Here is a 14,106-nt window from a genome sequence, read left to right as displayed (position 1 = left end):
GGTGCCAGATTTGAGGTCCTGGTCTTCAAACACTCTCTTCCTCAAGTGACCAAAGGCAGCGCTGGCACACTGGAGACAGTGTTGCACCTCATCATCGATGTCTGCCCTTGCTGATAGTAGGTTCCCAAGGTATGGAAAGTGGTTCACATTGTCCAAGCCCATGCCATGGATGTTGATGACCAGGGGGCAGTGCTGTGTGGAGGGGTCAAGTTGGTGGAGGATCTTTGTCTTACAGATGTTTCGTGTAAGGCCCATGCTTTCGTACACCTCGGTGAAGATGTTGATGATGGCTTGGAGTTCGGCCTTGGATCTAGCCTGGAGGCAACAAAGGTTGAACAGGTTCCCATTGGTTCTATAGTTTAATTCCACTCTAGCGGGGAGCTTGTTGAGAGTGACATGGAGCATTGCAGCAAGGAAGATCGAGAAGAGCGTTGGTACGATGGCGCAGCCCTGCTTGACCCCAATCCATTTCTGAACTTATAGCAGCAGCCCAATTTGCGAGTAGGAAAGCAGCTCCACAGGTGGTTGAAGGCCAAGGTCCAACAAAAAACCTGCGACCTAAAGAATAGATGGTGGGTGGAGAAAGCACAGGAGATCCAGCAGCTGGCCAACAGCCATGATGTGCGAGGATTCTTCACCGCAGTTAAGTCTACCTACGGCTCAAGCATTCAATGCCCCACCCCACAGCTGGCCAAGAATTGGGGGACACTCATTAAAGACACCGAGGCAGTCAGGGCCCGCTGGAAGGAACACTTCGAAGATCTCCTTAATCGAAACTCTGTCTTTGACATGAGTGCCCTCAACTCCATCCCGCAGCATGCTACCCGCCACCATCTCAGCAAAACCCTAGCCCTGCACGAGGTAGAAAAGGCCATCAGTCAGCTCAACAACAACAAGGCATCAGGAGCAGATGGAATCCCCGCTGAGGCACTAAAGGATGGCGGAGAAGCACTGTTGGCATGAATGCATGACCTCATCTCTCTTATCTGGAAGGAGGAGAGTATGCTGGGAGATCTCAGAGATACCGTAATCGTGACCATCTTCAAAAAAGGGGACAAGTTCAACTGCGGCAAATACAGAGGAATCTCCTTGTTGTCGGGCACTGGGAATGTCATCGCAAGAATCCTCCTCAACCGTTTTCTCTCTGTGGCTGAAGAGCTTCTCCCAGAGTCACAATGCAGATTCCGTCCACCAAGGGGCACAACGGACATGATCTTAAACCGCGTGACAGCTACAAAAGAAATGCAAGGAACAGCACCAACCCTTGTACATGGCCTTTGACACTTTCAACCATGAGGGATTATGGAGCGTCCTTCTCCGTTTCGGCTGCCCCCAAAAGTTTGCTCCATGACAACATGCAAGCCGTGATCCTGACCAACGGATCCACCACAGACCCCCACCCCATGGTGCATCATCATCATCATCATAGGCAGTCCCTCGGAATCGAGGAAGACTTGCTTCCACTCTTAACAGGGCGCCATTGACTGCACATTCGTGGCTTTGCTAGCGCCTCATATCAATGGTAAGATTTTCCATAACCGCAAAGAGTATCACTCATTTCATCATCATCATCATAGGCAGTCCCTTGAAATCAAGGAAGACTTGCTTCCACGTCAAAAGTGAGTTCTCAGGTGACTGCACAGTCCAATCCTGGAATTACAGTCTCTGTAACAGGTGAGGCAGTGGCTGAAGGAAAGGGTGCACGGGGAGTCTGATTTATCGCAAGCTGCTTCCACTGTCCATGCTTGATTTCTGCAAGCTCTCGGCAACGAGACTCGAGGTGCTCAATGCCCTCCCGATGCTCTTCCTCCACTTAGGGCGGTCTTGGGCCAGGGATTCCCGGGTGCTGGTGGGGATGATGCACTTTATCAAAGAGGCTTTGAGGGTGTCCTTGAAACATTTCCTCTGCCTACCTGGGGCTCACTTACCGTGTAGGTGTTCGAAGTAGACCACTTGCTTAGGGAGTCTCGTGTCGGGCATGCGGACGATGTGGCCCGCCCAACGGAGCTGGTCGAGTGTGGTGAGTGCTTCGATGCTGGGGATCTTGGCCTCAGCGAAAACATTGATGTTGGTGCGTCTATCCTCCCAGTGAATTTGCAGGATCTTGCGGAGGCAGCATTGGTGGTAGTTCTCCAGTGCTTTAAGGTGCACTCACTTAATGTGCAGTTTGTGAGTGACCACGCCCAGCACATCATGACATTGAATGTCCGGTATCCTGGCAGCAGTCATGATACCTTCATCCTGCGCCAGTCTGCCATGCCAGCAATCTTCCAGCCACCACGTCAAACTTGTGGATGGCTGCTTGGCGACAAGACCTATCCACTCTGGCTGATGACTCCCCTCCGAAAAACTCACCACTCATGGCCAGCACTCATAAATAAGAGCCACGCTGCCTCATTGAGCAGACTATCGGGGTGCTCAAACAATGGTTCTGCTGCCTTGGCAGCTCGGGAAGAGACCTTCAGTACTCACCAGAGTGGGTGACCCAATTCATAGTGGCCTGCTGCATGCTCCACAACTTGGCCATCATGAGGGTGTAGTCCTTGCCATCACGGATTCTGCGGCCACCTCAGGAGAAGGGGGAGGAACAGGACGAGGACGAGGGAAGGTGGAGGAAGGGAGGCGGCAGCGTACAAATCCAGGTTTCAGACGAGCTGTCTGTGAGTGCACCTTTAGACTCCGCTTCCCCTGAATAAATCCCCAGATCCCCACTGCGCAACACTTCCCCCCACCATACCATCACTCAGACATGGAATATCACGGCCTCCTCTTGGCCACAATGCTGAAATGAAAGTCACCACAAAACAAACATTCCAAACATAATTTATAAATGATACATTCCAAAACTACATAACTAAGTCACCCAATCACCCATGTGCATTCCCTTCGTGCCTGTCGTTTGTGTGCCTTTGCCTATCCTAGTGGTCCTTACGAAGTGCTACCCCAGTGGCTGCAGCATGGTTGATGGAAGGCTGCTGACTTTCAGTGTGCAATATTGCATGTAGCCTTGCAGGATGATGTCGAACAGCTCTGGGCCTAGAAGGCCCGGCTGTAACCTGCAGCACTTCGGCATGGGCAGCAGCAGTCAGGGCTGGCTGGCTGATGGGCAACAGCAAGGGCCCTGGCTGGCGGAGTGGCAGTAGTGGAAATACAAATGCTGGCATCCTGAGAGAGGACAGCAGATTTGTGCTCCACGGAGCCACTGCCATTCCCCCAGGGCCGTGCCGCAGCAATCCTTGTAATCTGTTGGAGGACAGATTGCTGGACTGTTGCGAGACCCAACAAGCCTCTTTCGACATTGGTAAACACAGCCCTGAAGGCAGCAGGCTGAGCTTGCTTGACAGAATTCTGAGCTTCCGCTACAGCACTCAGACGTTGGGTCACTTCTGTTTATGCTGCAGTGGAAGCTCAGACATTGCCCTGCATCAAGGTTGGGTTCACAAGTGCACTGGAAATCTTGAGCTCCAAGCTCTGCGCAAAACCCTGTGTGAGATTGGGGCCGGACTCCTCCATGCTTCTCGACATTGACAATAGGCTATCTGGCAGGCATACTAATGCACCAAGTATTTGTGTGTGCATGCCCATCACCCTTATTCTGAAGTCCTCATCGGAGTCCTCTGGAGCAGAACACGTTTGCGCCCTCGTCCTCCAGGAGCTGGCACCTGCGGTACCCTTTCCCACTGCCCTGGCTGCCCAGTGACTCAGCGAAAGCCGCCTCTATACTACCCTCTGAAGTACACATAGTGCCATTTTCTGAGCTGGTGCCTGCAAATGTCAGATTGAGCGATGTTGTCTCTTCTTTTCTATCACTCTCCTCTTGTACTTCCTGCACTGGCTGGGCTGGTTGTAGTTCTTGAGTATCTGAAAGGAGAAATGCACAAGGGTAGGGTTGTGATGAGTTGAGGGGGAGGGGGAAGCAAGATGTGCATTTATACACCATCAGCAGCTTGTAAGTGAGAAGAGATTATTGGATGAGGGGAAGTGGGATGTGCTAAAGAGGATTAGATATGAGCACACCATCATCATCAATGGAATCAGCCTCATTGATCGCCATGGCCTCAGTGATGGCCCCTCCAATGATGTGTAGCACTGTCTCTTCCAGCTGGGTCAGGATATGCAGCCTGTCCCTGCCAGTTAGAGGTTGTTGGTAGGTGAGTGATGGGCGTGTGGTGCCTTGAGCAGTGTGTGAGGCTATTCGTGCAGTTGGTAGAATATGGCTTTTGAGGATGCATTCACTGACCTTGACCACTCGTGTGAGATCATTAAACTTCTTTCAGCACTGGATCCAGGTCCTGGGGGAAAGACTGTTGGCACCGACCTCTTCAGCAATCTGCTCCCACTGCCTTCTTACAGTCAGTCTGGAGGGCCCCGTGGCCCCCTGCTGGTAGAGGACCTGTCTCCTCCTTTCGATCCCGTGCACTAAAGCCTCCAGTGCTGTATCTGAGAATCTAGGTGCCCTTTCTGTGCCCTGTTGAGCCATAGCTACCTTTCATTTTCCTTTGCAACAATTGCAATGAGGTACTTATTTCAAAAAGCACCTCCTCTTAAGAAGTGCAGAATGCATTTCAAACTGCAAGCTACCTTTAAATAGAAATCACTTCCCACAAAATTGGGCCCCTCTACGAGCGCTCAGCCAAACAGCAGTGCTCTCAGTGCTGGGCACAGCGTTTTAATCATGTTAATTAGCAAGCACTATGTTGTGTGCTGCCTGCAATACTTTCAATCAATTTAGCTCCAAATTGTTTATGTATGCCATTTTAAATACAAATTAGGAATCTTTAGCTTTCAATATTCAACCTGTAGCCCATGAACAGTTAACCATCATGTGATATATTCACAGCGCACAGCACACACAGCTTCCTAACATGGCAGGCAACTCTTTCAGAAATCTGCCTGAACTGTTTATTATTAACCCTTGCAGTACACAATATGTCCACATCCACAGAGTGGGGCTACAAACATTACAAGCTTACAGACATTACACTTCTCCCTCTTCAATGAAGAAGTTATTATAACAAACATCATACATATTACTTTCATGTTTATACATAACACAGGATATAAACTTTTTTTTTCATATTTACAAATTCAACTTTACCACTTGTTTTCTGTTTCAAAGAGGATACCTTCGCTCTCGAACAGAACCTTCCAAACATGATGTCGGAGCTAAACTCATTCGAGGAACGTTTTCCTCCATGGAATTTCCTTGATTTTAATTTCAAGTCACTCTAACTTCAGGCTCTTGGTTTTCCTGACTTGGACTCAAGAGTTTCATTCTGATTCTCTGCTGGATTTGTTTCCAGTACATTGGATTTAGGATTTGCTACTGGTATATCAAAACTATCTGATGAGTCAGAAATAATTGAATCATTCCCACCTTCAACTCATTCCATGTCTGTAGGTAAAATATGATCAATATGAACAAACCTAACCTGTCCATTATCAAACATCTTTACCAAATATGTGCGAGGACCACATATCTTCACCACTCTTCCTGGTAACCACTTTAACCATTTATGGTGATGGTTCTTCACTCTCACCTTCTGGTTTAATTTCACACTTCTCTCTTTTACTCTACCTCTATCCTGATTCTCTTTCTGTCTTAATTGTGTCTCTTCTACGGACTGTGCCAAATTTGGCTTCAACAATGAGAATCTGGTTCGTGGCTGTCGTTTGAGAAACAACTCTGCTGGTGTTCTACCAGTAGTTGTATGAGGAGTATTTCGATATGTAATCAAAAAATTAGCCAATTTATGATCCAATCACAACTGTCGTTTCCTTGGATTTGGATCTAACATTTGTTTTATGAGGGCACATTTTACAATTTGTACAGTGCGCTCTGCTGCACCATTCGAAGAAGGATGGTATGGTGGAACCTTGGTATGTTTCACACCATTTTTGCTCGTGAATTGTGCAAATTCTTCTGAATGAAATTGTGGTCCATTATCCGAAACAATCTCTTCAGGGAGGCCAAATGAAGAAAATAATTTTCATAAAATGTCCAATGTTTTACTTGTTGTTATTTTCCACATTGGAAACACCTCAACCCACTTTGAATGGCTATCAATCACAATGAACAATTGTTGCCCTTCTAACTCAGCAAAATCAATATGTAGCCTTTGCCACACCCTGGGAGGCCATTTCCATGGCTGTAATGGTGCTGGTGGTGGTTGCTTGCTTACCGATTGACATGTCGTACACTAACTCACGATGTACTCTATATCTTTATCAAGACCTGGCCACCATAAATAACTGCGTGCAAAACTCTTGGTCAAGCACATTCCCAGATGCTGGTCATGGAGGTCTCCTAATAATTTTGACCTGAATTTATTTGCACCCCACATGATACAATCTTTATCGACTGATAATTCATTCCTACGAATGAAGAATGGATGTGTATCTTTGTCTGTTACCTGTTTTGACCATCCATTTGCAATATACTCATACATTTTTGACATCACTGGGTCACGTTTGGTTGCTCTACCAATCTCTTCAGCTGTGACTGGCAGTTCATCAATGTATGAAAAATAAAACACTTCTTCCCTATCGGGTGTAACTTGTGATGGGGAAGGCAATCTAGACATTGCATCAGCATTACTGTGATCAGCTGATCATCTGTATTCAATATCATATGTATATGCTGACAAAATCAAAGTCCATCTCTGCATTCGGGCTGCAGCTAATATTGGAACTGGGGACTTTGGATGGAGGATTGCTGTTAGGGGCTTATGGTCCGTAACGATGGTAAACTTATGAGCATACAAGTATTTGTGAAACTTCTTGACCCCAAAAATTAATGCCAAAGCTCCCCTTTCAATTTGCGCATAATTACTCTCACTGGCACTGAGTGTGCGTGAAGCAAAAGCAATTGGTCTCTCCTCCCCACTACTTAATACATGAGAGATCACTGCCCCACCTCCATATGGAGAGGCATCACATGCTAGCTTAATCTCCTTAGATATGTCATAATGAACTAACATGGTTCTCTCTACCAATTTTCTTTTACACTCCTTGAATGCTGTATCGCATTCTTTTGACCACTTTCAATGGACCTGTTTTTTCAAAAGTTCATTCAGTGGATGTAATACTGTAGCCAAATTTGGTAGGAACATCCCATAATAGTTCAAAAGACCCAAGAATGAACAAAGTTCCGTGACATTCCTGGGAGTAGGTGCATTTCTAATTGCATCCAATTTTTCCATGGTTGGATGTAAACCATCTTTGTCTACTCTGTACCCTAAGTACTCCACTGAGTTTTTAAATAACTCACACTTACGAGCAGACACTCGTATTCTGTGCTTCTCTAGCCGTTTGAGGACTTCATTCAATGTGTTATTATGAATTTGCCTATTTGGTGCTGAAATTAGTATGTCATCCAAATAACATATTACCCCTTCAATACCTTGCAAAATCTGGTTTATCACCCCTTGGAATATGGCAGGGGCAGAAGACATTCCAAACGGTAGCCTATTAAATTGATATAGGCCTAGATGAGTATTTATAGTCAAACATGACTTGGACTCCTCATCTAGTTCAAGCTGTGAGTAAGCAGTCGTAAGATCCAGTTTTTAGAAGATCTGACCACCTGTCAGTGTTGTGAACAAATCTTCTATATTCGGCAATGTATTGGAGACATTACCCTCTAGAACCTGGTTTACGGTTACTTTATAATCACCACACAATCTTACCTTACCATTGGACTTAGGTACAACAACAATAGGTGTAGCCCAATTACATTGATCTATCTTACAAATAATGTTCTCCGTCTCTAGTCTTTTGAGTTCTTGTTCAACTTTCTCCTTGAGTGCATATGGTACAGAACATGGCTTGTAGTAAACCGATCTAACGTCCTTCTGTACCCTGACACTCGCCTTGAAGCCTTGGATCGGAATGTCCATTTCATAGAACACCTTCAGATACTTCTTGATTCGTTGATGAAAATCTCGCTTCCACACAGAAAATCTTACTCCAATCCAGCTTCAGTGAGCTCAACCAATTTCTTCCTAGAAAGGCAGACTTGTCTCCTTTCACTACTATTAGAGGCAAGTTCTGAAATTGATCTTTATATTTCACCGGTACGGTGATACGACCTACCACAGGAATTTTCTCTCCCGAGTAGCCTTGCAGCTCTATCTTGGATTTCTCCAGTTGAAAATCACGCAATTTGTCGAGGTACAGCGACTCCAGTACTACACTCATGGATGCCCCCGTGTCAATTTCCATTGGTATCTTGAATCCCGCAACATCTATGTGGATTTTGATGTTTTCTGAATCACTGTCCGTTAACCTCGTGCTCCTGATGACATGTAACTCTAACATCACCTTGTCCTGTTGTTGTTCTCCCATGCTATGTAGTCTCTTGGGATTTCTACTCATAGCTTTGAACGCTGGACTCAGAGCTTTGAAAACTGGTTTACCCTTCAGTCAGCATGCCTTCGCAAGATGCCCAGTCTTCCTGCAGAAGAAACACTCTGCCTTCATGTATGGACAACTTTGAGCAATGTGTTGTCCCAGGCACCTATAGCACGACTTCGACGCTCTGTTAGAATTTCCAGTTTCTGAGACTTTCAGCCATACCTGTCTTTTACTTTGAACCTGCAGGTGATTTACCTCGGTTGACTGATGACCGTAATCATTATTTAATTCTCGGGAATATTGTTCGGCCATGCTCATCGACCTCGCTGTCTGACAAGCAATCTCAAAAGTCAAGTCATCCGTCGTCAATAACTTTTTTCTGATCGCATCATTTTTCACCTCACAAACAAAATGATCCCGTAATGCTCGGTTTTGAAAGTTTCCAAAATTATAATGCATCGATAGCTTTTTTAATGCTATGATATAATCACTGATACTTTCATCCGCCTTTTCATTCCGAATCCCGAAACGATAGCTCTCAGCAATTTCTAACGATTTGGGGTTACAGTGCTGCTCCAGCTTCATTAAAATCTCTTTAAGCGTTGTGTCCTTTGGCTCATCAGGCACAAGCAGATTTACAAGAGTGTCATATAATGCCGGACCTGCCTCCGATAAGAAGATCGCTTTCTTACGTTCCAACACAGCCCGGTTCTGGACTGCATTGTCTGGAACTTCGATTATGTTATTTGCAATGAAATATAATTCTAGCTGATCCACATACACTTTAAAACATTTCCGGTCGTGTCTATATTCACCCAAATATCCCAATACACCTGCCATTTTAATCTCTAGCTGTTCACACCATGTGTTGTATTTTATCTCGGATTTGTAGCTTTTTTCAAAGACAGAAACTTTCAAAGTCTTCTGTAGGCTGGCTGAATCATTCACCAACAAAATTTCAGCTTTAAATCATCCAAAAAATCCCATCTTCCGTCAGCAAATGTGATATATTCACAGAGCACAGCACACACAGCTTCCTAACATGGCAGGCAGCTCTCTCGGAAGTCTCTGGAAATCTGCCTGGGCTGTTTATTATTAATCCTGCACTTGCAGTACACAATACATCCACATCCACAGTGTGGAGCTACAAATATTACAAGCTTACAGACATTACACATCATGACTTAGATACAATGTTGGGCGGGGGGGGTGGTGGGGAGATGAATTTCCTCGTAGCTTCTCTCACTCTTCCGTAAACAGGGTTTCCACCATACATCAGGTAAAGTTACGGCAGTGGAGTGGGAGAATCTCCGGGGAAATTCAGCTGCAATGTTAAAACAGAAGACCCTTACCTCCCGTTAATTCAATCAATTTGCATCATTACACTTTGGAAGTATGAAAAATCATGCACACCATTCTCAATCTACTGTTGATTGGGACACTGGTAACATTCTCTGTATAATCAGACACCACATGAATGGGATATATACCAACTATCTGTCCATAAAATTCAGTGCGGGCTCTGGAATTCCCTCCCTAAACCTCTTTGCGCGTGACATCTCTCTCTTTCTTTAAGACACTCCTTAAAACCTATCTCTTTGGCCAAGCTTTCGGTCATCTATCTTAATCTCTCTTTATGTGGCTCGGTGTCAATGTTTTTTTGATCATGCTCCCTTGAAGCACCTTGGGACGTTTTACTATGTTGAAGGCGCTATATCAATACAAGTAGTTGTTGTTGTTGATGCGACCAAAAAGATCCAATGGTCATTGTCATATGAGGCTACAGCAGTACTATGTAAGGCTCAGTTCTTCTCACGCTGGCCTAGAAATTAGTCTGGGCCTGCACAGCCAGTGCATGCCAGAACAGAGAGGCCCAACTAGCAATGAAATTTGATCCTCGGGTTCATTAACATACTCGGCGCAAGCCCGCCCAAGTAACGGCGCGACTGAAATCAATGGAGCTAAAATCAGGTGGGTTATAAATCGAGCATTCGACCTAAACCCACTTCGTTCTCACTGCGTGGGTTAAGTTTAAATCATGGCAAATGTATTTGTGTTGTTGAAGCAGGGAGGATCATAGAAAGTGGATTTGTGTAAATTTAAAATTACTTTGTTCTATACAATTTTCTTGACTTCTCCCTCTAACATACAGATATCTACTTCCCTTTCTTCTATGTGTTTTCGTCTGTGTGTACCTTTCCAGAACTGTTGTCTTTGCTAAGACTTTGACTCCACTGCCAAACTGGTGCTCAGGCTGAGAATGTAATGCACTAGATCAGGTTTTTCTCCCCTCAAGGTAAAATGCTACACTTCAGTGACATGTCCAATCTAAGAGTCAACTTCAAATCTATGTGCTCAAGGCTTTTGCAGAGTTGCAAATTGCATATTATACATTCAACTGGAAATACAGCAACACTCATAAAAATCCCTCTGTGAAAGTCTTGGGATAGCACGTTCAGAACATTATTAAAGAAGCAGTCAAAATGTTACGGGGAGAATATACAGAGTTTTTCAAATATTATTGTAAATGAAAAATAACTCAAATATTAAAGATGAATTATAAATGTAATTTAGTGCTTTTGGTCAAGCACTTTTGTACTATTTTTGCTGTTTGAAAGCTATTTTGGTGCCTTTAGTACTAGCACTAAGTATTTAGTTACTTTTGGCACAGCACAATGTTAAGTGATTAAACACAAATGGAGTTTAAATAATGATTTTTTTTGAAAGAGGAGGTCAATCAAAAATTTGACTAAAACTTTCCCCCCAATCTCCGAGGTGCTAGGGTAAAGGAACATGGATTTGGCATTTTAACACCAGCAATGCTGAAATACCCTGTAGACAGGCTTGTAGTTTCCCTTTACTTGTGGCTCTAAAGGGATGCCTCTGTTGCTTGGAGAAGATGGGATTCTAGTTTATAAGGAGGGGGATTGGCAATAAGGGCAATTTGCTTTTGGACTCTTGTTGCTACCATCTGCTTGGACAAGATCAAGTAGAAGCTGACCTCATTACTACTTCAGAACAGAACTTCTGTTAAGTGTTCATGAGACTGAATTTGCGTGATAGACCTTTCAAATGTAAATCTGGGAAGCAATGGTTCATTCACCACCCATTAGTTACATCCCTGAACTGATCTGAGGGCAGGGACATTTGCATGGATGAGGCAGGTACAGACGCTATTGTTTAACTGGAGACCCCACCTCATGAAACTCATCGTGGAGCCTAGCTACAATGAAATAATGCCTGCCTGGAGAAATTCAAAGAGAAAGGAGAGGCTGATTGATACTTGTGCTACAGTCATACACTATGGACTGGATTTTCGGCTTTTAAGATTTCAGGCCGTTAATCGTGGTGGGGTGGTCCTGATACCGCCTGGAAAAAATTTGTGCCTCAGTCAGCAAAATTGGGCAGCTGGGCCCTGAGTGTGGGACGGAGCGCCAAGGGAGGCATTGCACACCTCTCTTAGGGCGCTAAGCCAGCTTAGCATGTGCAAATCCCGAGCTAAAGAATGGCCTCGGAGTGCTCTAAGAGGCCTGGGGAGAAAAAAAAAAACAGAAAAAAAACACCAGAAATATTCCCCCAAAATACCTCACGCCACCACTACATAAATCGCAAAAAAATTAAATAAAAAACAATCACACTTACGTGAGGTCGACATTACTTACCGCTCTGCAGCCGCTACAGCGTGGAAGGCACGTTTTCACAGGTGGTCCTAGCACGTCGCTCTACGCAGCGCTACAGATCGGGCGGGAGGCAAACAGCGATCCGGTGTCGCAACCAGGGGCGTTGCATACCGGCTCGCCTCTTCCAGGCAGTAATGATCCATGCCCCGCTGACACTGGCCCCGAAAACCCTGGCGGGGTGCTGGAAGCTGGCCACCCGCCCAGACGAGCTCACCACTGCCATTGCTGCCCTGGAGGGGTGAAAACAGAGGCAACTAGGAGCGGAAAATCCAGCCCATATGCTTCTGCTGTCCTAGCAACGCTGGGCACCAGGGACGCAGAAGCATCCCTTGTGCCCCAACATTGCAAATGTGAGAATGATGTCATATAATCGAATTCCCACATTGCCATGCGCTTACCCATTTGTGGATGGGTGTATTATGTGCCAGAAATTTCGACAGGCAAAAAAGGGGTAGCGAACCAATATAATTGGGTCACATCCTAATTTCCATTCGCTGAATATGGTGTTTTTACATTGAAAGGACCGAAGAAATTTGATCACCTTATGTTTTTATGTAAAATATAAAATAACAACAAAAGTCAAACAAAAAAGCACCAGATACCCCTCATGGAAACAGGCCAACACAGTACTTCAACAGAACATAGCTGCCTTAACATGTCAATTTTCCACTGCCCATTTGTAGAAAAATGTAGCTTGTTGTTGGATTGAGGTCTATGACTTAATGTATTGTACATTTAATGTTCTCATCTACACTGGAGATTCCTCTGCTAAATAAGAGAATGAAAATTAGAAGCTGAGTATGCTAGGTCAATTCATGCACTTTCTGGCAGCCAACTCAAGAGTGGCAGTGTCAGCAGCCTAAGGATTAACTTCCATCCCACTTAATGAGAATGCTGTCGGGTAACTTTGTGAAAAATAATACATTAAATAAGTACATTAACACTTATATGAAGGTGGCAGAATTATGCCCTTACACAATAAACACTGAGGCCTGGAAATTTCTGGGGTCCAAGAGGGAGAAAAAGATGATTTATGCCTGGGAGGGGGCAGAAATCTGACACAAAACTTGGTTACATCAGGATTCCACCAAGTTAACACAGCTGCTTTGAATTCCAGTGAGGGGAGGCCATGGGCATTTTACACATTATGTCATCAGTAGCTTCAACTCAACTCACACGAGCCGAGAGTTGGTATAAGTTCTCTTGTGGCTTTAGAATGGCCTAAAAGCTATATGTACCTAAGATAATTAAACTCAGGTGTTTAACTTTAGTCTGCAAGAACAAAGGCTCTTCTGGGAGCTCAAGCATTTTTTTAGGGTTTATCTTTGGCTCAAAAGTATCTTTGGACACCCAGATGGAGCAGTAGTGGGCTACTCCACCTTCCAAGGGTGTATCAGGGCTGGTATCACTGTAGCCTCCTTGCTGTCCAATGCATTTGCCCCAGCCATGCAAATGACCACATCCCCACAATTCAGGTTTGGAGTCATCAACTTTAGGTTAGGGTGATGGGTGTTCTGCTTCACCATACTTGGACCAGTGGAGTGGGCCCAAGAAATTTCAAGATCTGAGCGAAAATATTTACTTTGACATAAACAAATCCAATCAAATGTGAATAAAACATTCCCAAAGTCTGAATCATTTTACTAATACCCAACGTCTTTCTGATTGGAATAATTCTAATTAAGAATGACATGGGGGAAGGAATGTGTAGCAACATGAGGATTACCTCTGGTCGGCACTTCTAGCAAAATCATTAATGTATTCTTTGTGATCATGTTTACAATTTTCTCAGAAATACCTTTCGTATAGCTAAATCTTAAAAAATGTATTGATGATTTAGCTATACGAAAGATCCCAATAAATTATTCCCCATGGTTACTTATTATTATTGTGTAATGGGAGTTACTTTAGCAAAGACATATCCAATAATTGTGAAACACAATACTGATGTATGAATATTTCTGAAATAAATAGGCAAAACCTCAAGCTAAGAAAATTACCTCTGCTGAAGTGAAAACAAATCTGTAAAAATCTGGTAAGCTCTTTAAATAACAATCCTTGTAATTAAAGA

General features: G+C 44.4%; 1 protein-coding gene across 4 annotated transcripts in view; it reads right to left on the bottom strand.

Annotated features, from left to right (window-relative positions):
• Positions 1-14,106, bottom strand: part of agbl4 (AGBL carboxypeptidase 4) — a 1,656,729-nt gene that overhangs the window by 195,383 nt on the left and 1,447,240 nt on the right. The gene's annotated exons all lie outside the window — the stretch shown is intronic.

Source organism: Pristiophorus japonicus, chromosome 8, assembly GCF_044704955.1.
Source record: "Pristiophorus japonicus isolate sPriJap1 chromosome 8, sPriJap1.hap1, whole genome shotgun sequence".
Taxonomy (NCBI): Eukaryota; Metazoa; Chordata; class Chondrichthyes; family Pristiophoridae; genus Pristiophorus; species Pristiophorus japonicus.
The sequence above is the reverse complement of the archived record's forward strand: the minus strand, read 5'-3'. Positions and strand labels throughout refer to the sequence as shown.